Source organism: Triticum aestivum, chromosome 1D (assembly GCF_018294505.1).
Source record: "Triticum aestivum cultivar Chinese Spring chromosome 1D, IWGSC CS RefSeq v2.1, whole genome shotgun sequence".
NCBI lineage: Eukaryota > Viridiplantae > Streptophyta > Magnoliopsida > Poales > Poaceae > Triticum > Triticum aestivum.
The window spans coordinates 146,530,028-146,536,620 of NC_057796.1; the positions used below are offsets into that span (position 1 = coordinate 146,530,028).

Below are 6,593 nucleotides of genomic sequence, written 5' to 3' on the forward strand. Positions count from 1 at the left end.
CTTTCACCGGCGATGATTGAACAGTGAAATGATATTTGGGGAGCGAGCTAGTGTGCTTGAGACGCCGGATGTGGACTGTAGTTGACGCACCTTCTCGTGTAAGCCATAGGCGTACTATACACCGACGGTGCTCCAGGATATTTTGTGCTACATCTCACATGGTTGGTGATAATAAATTGTGTGGGATCTACTTAATTTTTCATATTGATTTGAATTATATAATGGGGTCATAGCGGCAATGGACGGTGTTTGAATTGCTAGATCTTTTATCTGCAGTGAACATGCAACTATATGTGTGTCGTAAAAGAATTGGAATTATTCAGGGTTCGTTTGGATATTTTATAGATTAAATTGGTTTTCTAGCCATTTCAGGTGCACAATTCAAAATTAAACTACATGCACATGCTCCGGTGCACCAACATGGGTTGTAAAATCATATATGTGTCCATGGGTTTATGCTTATGTCCCATGCAAGAAACGGGGATGAATTTCGAACACCACGGCACCATGGCTCTCCGGCAAACGTCGATGTACTTGGTTTTGTAATCTATTTATATTAAAAAGTACTTGATGGGGTCATCAGAAAAAAGAAAATTTGCCTAAAATCCCACAATAATTAGAAACATCCGGTCGTTATTTTATTAGATTAGAAAACCAAAACCATTGGATTAATTTTAAAGCTAAAGAAATTACCCACCAATGCCACAAAATATAGCCCGCAACCTAATATTCCCTACACGTCCATACTATGTCCAATCTAAAAGCTCCTGTTTGGATCGGAAGCAGCCACGGCAGCCGCCGGCCACCCATAGATACATGTTTAATAATTTCTCTCACAAGCGATTCAGCGGAGCCGTCGCCATGGTTAGCTACAGATTGGTTCTGTCAATTCAATTCCTAGGTACGTGCGTTTGCAACCAATGTTAAAAGATCAATCCACCTGCTTGCTACACATGTGTGTCCAGATCGATTAGTTTCATTGGTTGGTTTGAGCCGACTCTGTACATGGCTGCCACCGACAAAAATACTATGTCAGCTTCATGGGTTGGTTTGATCCGGCTCTGTACATGGCCGCCACCGGCCAAAAATGCTATGTCAGATGTACGTGCAAGAACAGCCAGTTGAGATACAGCTCTTAGCATATTTCTTTTGAGAAAATCTATATACATAGCTGCCATCGGCCAAAAGAACTATGAACACAATAACTATTCCAATTATACATCAATGGAAGGATGCCTCTACAGAAACACATGTAACTACAATTAAATGATCACAACTGCAGGGTTAAGAAAGATATAGATTATCTGAATTTTTGATGCCACAACACCATGGGAACAAAGTCTAACTTTAGACAGATATGTTGTACCAGGCTGGCGGTGTTTGCTATCTTGAGTGATCGGGGCAAGGTGAGACCGCGAGAAGGCAAGGTTCTGTTTTATGAGCTTTTGCAATCAGATTAGCAATGGTGGCAGCACAAGAAAACCAAACGTGTGAGCTAGCATCAAATCAAGTTCAGCACGTGGCACATGTTAGAGCCCACCTTCAGCATCATCTTCCTCCAGGGATTGACACATAGACATCATCTTCCTCCAATAGTTGCAAGCACCAAAATCTCCTTTGTTGACACTCATCGATTGTCATCGGCTCTGTGAAGCGATCACACCACCCCCAGTAAGTACCATGTGCACATACTAAGAGATCAAACTACCTCCGGCGTATCACCTGCACAAATTTACATAATCTGCATGATTCTTGTATATGGCATTGATGAATTTGTTACATATCATTGAACAATGGATCAACAGTACTTCAATACTCAAGGCAGTGCTCATCTAAAGAGTTTTGACATGCTAACTCACAAGGTGGATCAAATATGCAATCCAAAAAGGTAACTATTAAGTAACTGATCTTGCATCTTTCATAGCAGTACATACAAAATCAGTAGAACGACTACCAGCGGTGGTTGCTATCTTGAGAAATTGGGGAAAGGTGAGACAGCGAGAAGGCAAGGTTGTGTTTTATGAGCTTTGGCAATTAGCTTAGCAATGGTGCCAGGGCGAGAAAACCAACCATGCAAGCTAGCATCAAATCAGGGTTAACACGTGCTGCACATCAGAACCCACCTTCAACATCGTCTTTGGTAGAACCAGGGATCCTACCGGACCTGCTCCGTAGGTTGTAGGGGAAGGATTGAGGAGGGCGCGGCGATGAGCGGGCGCGCCGGCGGCTGGGCACCGTCGCGTGGGAGGAGGATGGCGGCGGCGGCTAGGGTTAGAGGCGGCTAGGGTTCCGGCTCCTCTGGGAGCCGGGCAATAGAGATAATAATATTCTTATTGCTTAATTCCAAAAAGAGTCTTACAGCCTATATTTATAACCTAGATAACTTGCATAAGAATTAACCTAAGATAACTTGCATAAGAATTAACCTAAGATAACTTGTGGGCTAAGATTGCCCGCTGGGCCTAGCTAAACCGGCCATAACACTAGCTAAACCGGCCATAACACTTCTCCCCGCCTGCACAAACAGCTCGTCCTCGAGCTGTAAGGTGGGGAAGCGCTTGCGGAACTCCTCGAGGTGATCAACCAGCGTCAAACACCTTCTCGACGGCTGGGGCGGCCAGGTCGGCGGCGACGGCGTCCTCCGGAATGTAGTCTGCAACCTCCAGGTAGAAGAGTCGCGGGCAGGCATGGCCGGGCGTGTAGGGCTCGTCGCAGTTGAAGCACAACCCTTGGCGGCGACGCTCGAGTAGCTCGGCTGAGGTGAGCCGGCGGAACGGGCGCGCCGCGGTCGCGGCGAGGGGTGCCGCAGAAGCTTGCGCAGGCCGACCCTGCGCGGAATCCGGCCCGGGTAGCGACCCAGCGGTCCGGGACGGTGACTCCTGCTGGATGGCCACCGCGCGGCGCTCGAACGCGCGGGCGTAGTACATGGCCGACTAGAGATCCTGGGGTCCCCGAAGCTCCACGTCCACGCGGATGTGATCCGGAAGTCCACCGACAAAGAGGTCGGCCCGCTGTTGCGCCGTCACACCCGACGCATGGCATGCCAGGGCCTGGAAATGGTCGGCGTAGTCCTGCACCGTGGAGGTGAAGGGAAGGCGGCCGAGCTCCTCCAGGCGGCTCCCGCGGATCGGGGGCCCAAAACGAAGGAGGCAGAGCTCGCGGAAGCGCTCCCAAGTCATAAGTGGCGAAGTCGATCTTGGCGAACCGTGGCGGCTTCTGGGTCGGCGCGCCATGGCCGACCGGCTCGGCGGTGCGGAGCAGCGATGATGACGGCGCCCGGTCAATGGTGGGGAGACCGTCGTAGGCCCCCGCGGAGCCGGACAAGGCCCCAGACTGCAGCGTGGGTACCGGTGGGTCCCCGGCCTCTGTGTAAACTGGTGGTGGCGACGTCCCGGTTAGCCAGGCCGGGATTGGGGACGGGGACGGCGGAAACCGGACCTGCTGGATCGGAAGGCCTCCCGGTGTGGACTGGCCCAGTCTGGAGCTGGGCGGTGGCGGTGGGAGTTGGACCGGCGCGGGCGGCGCAGCTGGGGCCGGCGCGGGCCAGTGCGGCCACTGCGGCGCTGGGGCGGGCGCGAAAGGCGCGGGTGGCGCTGCGAGAACCGGCGCGGGCCACTGCGGCCAGGACGGCGCTGGGGCGGGCGGCGGCTGGAGCGACGGATGGGCCCCAGCGATCGCCGCGGGTACCGAGTACCAGGGCAGATGCAGCAGCGGCGGGGGCCCGCCGGTGTAGCCCGCCTGGAACGGCAGCAAGGGCGTCCCGCTCGGGCCCGACGCGTTCTGGATCGGCCAGTGTGTCGCCGGGTGGCTGTAGGCGGGAAGCGCAGCCAGCGGGGTGGTGTGCGGGCCGGCCAAGTACAGGGAGATGCCCTGGACAGCCGTCACGAGGTCCCGCAGGGTGCTGGTCATCTCCTCCGGCGTGAAGACGGAGGTTGTCGGCGGCGCGGAAGTGACGGGGGCCGGCGGCGCGGAGGTGATCGGGGCCGGCGGCGTTGGGGACCCGGCAGTGGTCATCGGGGCGGTGGTGATGATGGGCAGCGGCGGCGTGGGTGTTGATGACGACATGATCGAACCCGAGTCTCTGGATACCAAACTGGTAGAACCAGGGGTCCTACCGGACCTGCTTCGTAGGTTGTAGGGGAAGGATGGAGGAGGGCGCGGCGATGAGCGGGCGCGCCGGCGGCTGGGCACCGTCGCGTGGGAGGAGGATGGCGGCGGCGGCTAGGGTTAGAGGCGGCTAGGGTTCCGGCTCCTGTGGGAGCCGGGCAATAGAGATAATAATATTCTTATTGCTTAATTCCAAAAAGAGTCTTACAGCCTATATTTATAACCTAGATAACTTGCATAAGAATTAACCTAAGATAACTTGCATAAGAATTAACCTAAGATAACTTGTGGGCTAAGATTGCCCGGTGGGCCTAGCTAAACCGGCCATAACACTAGCTAAACCAGCCATAACAGTCTTCCTCTAGCGATTGACGCTTGGACATCATCTTCCTCCAATAGTTGCAAGCGGCCCAATATCCTCTGTTGATACTCCTAGATTGTTATCGGCTCTGTCGAGCAATCAAACCACCCCCAGTAAGTACAATGTGCACATAATAAGAGACCAAACTACCTCCAGTGTGTATCAGCTTCACAAACTTAGATAATTTGCATGATTCTTGTATATGAAATTGATGAATTTGTTACTGAACATTGAATAATGGATCAACAGTACTTCGATACTCAAGGCAATGCTCATCTAAAGAGTTTTGACATGCTAACTCACAAGGTGGATCAAATATGAAATCCAACAAGGTAATTATTAAGTAACTAATCACTCATCTTTCCTAGCAGTACATACAAGATCAGTAAAATGACTACCCGCCTATTAATCGACATACTCACATACACATAAAAAACATTCAAATCCAGCCGCTACAGATTAGAGGCACTCATGATCTTCAACATTGTAACACAAGGTGATCAACACTATCCTCACACTCATGATCTTCAAGATTGTTACACAAGGTGATCAACACTATCCTCACAACTAATTTGCAGGTAGTATATTAAGTTTTATACCTCCAGAAATAGAAGCAAAAATTAAATAGTACTCCATCTACATAATCAGGACCTTCAAAGTTAGGTAGTATGGAAAAGCATTAAATTATAGAACTGTGATATGTTGATCTTAAAACAAAGGTTTTCCTATAACCTTGCTCATGAAATATACTTACCATCTCTAATTTGTTATTTTATCTAATCTGATATGCTTTTTCTTGACTTCGGAGGAATTTGTGTGCTCAAGGAAAGCAAAAACTTATGAGATTATAACCGACAAAAGGTTTCTGGTACATGGAATGCAAACTTTGCTTTTCTGCCACAAGAAAGGTAAATCATAACTATATTTGCAATTCACGTCATGAAGTAGCCGAAAACGTCGTCCTACGGTGAGCATCTTTGGTACTATTTTTTAGTAGCATTGCCAGTTATCACATTAGGTATCTACTTAAACTCAAGGTAAGCAATGATACAATAACAACAACATTTCTGATGTTTAATGAGGCTACGGAGAGACTTTTAGGCAACACTTGTGCATACCATGCTAAAGAACGATGGATTCAATTCAAAACCTTTATGGTAAAACACACATTCTGACTAAAGTTAAATTCAAGGAAACTGTAAGTATGAATGGAAAATTTCAAAGTGAGCTTCCCTTTTGAACTTCATGAGAGGCTTGAGACAAACATTTAAACAAAATAGTTGAAGAGGTATGTTCGTGCACATTACAGTATGTTCAAATGGTTTATAAACTTATAATGAGAATATGCTCTTTATGACGCATGCTGGAAAGCCAAGTTACAGAAGGTTCTTCAAATTCTGTTATTCGAAAGTGAGATAATGAGGATTGCAATTAAGTAACGGTTTTATTATCATAAATACGGTATAATTTCTTAAAAGTATCACCAACAAGATTTCCATTTAACAGGGCAAGAGCCACTACAAGAATGCAGGAGAAAGTGAGAAGAAGAATATGTTTGGAAAGAAAGGATCTACATCATCTAACAAAAAACTTCTCGGTCAAGCAAAATATCTAAAAAAAATATGTTAGAAAGATTGATCTAGAAATAGCAAATAAACTGTTAAAGAAATTGAACTTCATGTGAGGCAATACACCCAAAACATTTTCTCGCTGTATATGCATTAACTATTTACAACCTATTGTTAAATGATATTAAAACATGTTTTTTTAATAATGTAAAAATGATTTCTTTTTATAGGGCAATCGTTCCTACAAGATTGCAACTAGAGGAGAGAAGAAAAATGTGCTTGAAAAGAAAAACTCTACATCATCTAACAAGAAACTTCTATTGAGGATAAAAAGAAGAAGTAAACATGCAGGTGGAGTCAAAAAAATTATTTCAGAGAACACACAAAGAGAGACAAAGAAGATGTAAACAGGATTTGAAAGGAAAAGCTTTTTGAAATAACTAAAAAAATTTGGTGCAAAAAACAAAGTACACAATGAGGAGGTATTCTGTTGAAATCAATATGAAAAGGAAGTACCCAACATTCAATCTACAGATTTAGCTGTAATCACAGTGGAA

General features: G+C 47.2%; 1 long non-coding RNA gene across 1 annotated transcript; it reads right to left on the reverse strand.

The window, feature by feature from the left end:
- Positions 1-1,121: 1,121 nt before the first annotated feature.
- On the reverse strand, positions 1,122-2,434 carry LOC123180802 (uncharacterized). The gene is made up of 2 exons (XR_006491238.1): positions 2,124-2,434; positions 1,122-1,722 (listed from the first exon to the last, which is right to left on the reverse strand). It is a non-coding gene; the product is annotated as an uncharacterized lncRNA (long non-coding RNA).
- Positions 2,435-6,593: the final 4,159 nt, after the last annotated feature.